Below are 2,067 nucleotides of genomic sequence, written 5' to 3'. Positions count from 1 at the left end.
AGTGAAAGACAACAGAACAATCTCCAAATTCTTGGAAATTCAACAACACACGTCTAAATAATCCCTGGGGCAAAGCGGAAGTCTCAAAGGAAACTTAAAAAATAAAAATGAATGAAGGTGAATGAAAATTGAAATGAAATTGAAAATACAACATATCAAGTTTTGTGGGGTTCAGCTAATACGGTGTTTACATTAGAAAAGAGAAAATATATCAATCAATAATCTAAATTCCAACCTCAAGAGGCTGGAAAAAGAAGAGAAAGGAAAAGTACAGCAACAAAAAAGCAAGCAGAAAGAATGAAATTTAAAAAAAGGGCAGAAATCACTGAAAATAAAAACATGAAAATGAGAGGATTAGTGAAACAAAAATTTGTCAAAAAAATCAATAAAATTGACAAACCCTTAGCTCAACTGACAAGCATAAAAAGAGAGAAGAGACAAATGACCAGTGTCAAAATGAAAGAAGGGCACCACAAAGGATCCTGCAGACATTATAAATCATAAATTTGTCACACATGTCAGAAATTTGACAACTTAGAAGAAATGGACTAATTCCTTGAAAACCACAAACTACCAAAACCCAGCAAGATAAAACAGATACATGAATAGTCCTATAACCTTCAAAAAATAGGATCTGTAATTTAAAAGTTCCTGAAAAAAGAAACTTCCAGGTTCCAGATGTTTTCAAATACAGAATTTCTCCAGCATTTAAAGAATTAACACCAATTTCACAAAATGTCTGCCAGTGAAGAGGAGGGAACACTTCCCAACTCATTTTATGAGGTCACTATTACCTTGATACCAACATATAACAAAGAGGACATATAAATAAAGCTATACATCAACATCTCTCATGAATTTAGATGCATAAATCCTCAACAAAACAGTAGCAAAATGAATCTAGTGATGTATTAAAACAAATGTACGTCATGACCACGTGGGGTCTGTCCCAGGAATGTGAGGCTAGTTCAACATTCAAAAATCAACCAGTGTAATCCATCATATCAACAGGCCAAATCACTTGCATGTCTTTTTCTGTCTTGATGTCTGCTTCCCAGAGGATCCAAACTTCGTTCATTTGCTAAGGGTTATATACCAACAATCCCGCAGCAACTTAAGTTGAGAAATGTAACAGAGAGATTTCAGACGGATTTTCTTTACGATTCATTACCCGGTAAGGATGCCAGTGCTGCTGCCACCATTTAACATTGTTCTGGAGATCCTGGGCAATGCAGTAACAAAAGAAAAGGAAATAACAACTGTAATGAACATCTACCTAGAAAAAAACCAAAAGAACCACCAAACTACAGTTGACCCTTGAACATGAGGCTTAGGGACTCTGACACCTCTGCCGCAGAAAATCCCCATGTAACTTTTGACTCCCCCAAAACTTAACTACTAATAGCCTACCGTTGACCAGAAGCCTTACTGATAACACAGTCGATTAACACATATTTTGTATATTATGTGTATTATATACTGTATTTTGACAATAAAGTGAGCTAGAGAAAAGAAAATGTTATTAAGAAAATTATAAGAAAAATACATTTATAGTAGTGTGCTGTATTTACTAGAAAAAAACCACATATAAAAGGACCAGCACAGTTCAAACCCATGTTGTTTAAAGGTCAACTGTATTAGAACACGTACAGGAGTTCAGCAAGTCTTCCAGATCAATTTACAAAATTAATGGTCTTGTGCTCACTTCGGCAGCACATATACTAAAATTAGAACAAAACAGAGATTAGCATGGCCCCCTTGCACGGATGACACTCAAATTAGTGAATTGTTCCAAGTTTTTATTAAGGAGGGCGCTTGTGACGAGCACAGTGTGTTGCATGTTAAGTGCTGAACCACTAAATTCTATACCTGAAACTAGTATCACAGTGTATGTTAAATAACTAGAATTTAAATAAAAACTTGGGGGCGGGGGGAAGAAAAAAAACTAATGGTCTTTCTCTATGCCAGCAATAAGTATACTAAATATAATAAAAGTAAGATACAAATTACGATGACTAAAAGTATAAAACATCTAGAAATTATCCAAGAATCCAAAATCCTTCTATG

General features: G+C 34.7%; 1 non-coding gene across 1 annotated transcript; it reads left to right on the top strand.

Moving 5' to 3' along the window:
* Nucleotides 1-1,697: 1,697 nt before the first annotated feature.
* Nucleotides 1,698-1,801, top strand: LOC113935162. The gene has a single exon (XR_003523921.1). It is a non-coding gene; the product is annotated as a U6 spliceosomal RNA (small nuclear RNA).
* The last annotated feature ends 266 nt before the right edge of the window (nucleotides 1,802-2,067 follow it).

This window comes from Zalophus californianus, chromosome 13 (assembly GCF_009762305.2).
Source record: "Zalophus californianus isolate mZalCal1 chromosome 13, mZalCal1.pri.v2, whole genome shotgun sequence".
NCBI classification, from domain to species: Eukaryota; Metazoa; Chordata; class Mammalia; order Carnivora; family Otariidae; genus Zalophus; species Zalophus californianus.
Note: the sequence above shows the minus strand (reverse complement) of the source record. Positions and strands in the feature narration are given on the sequence as shown.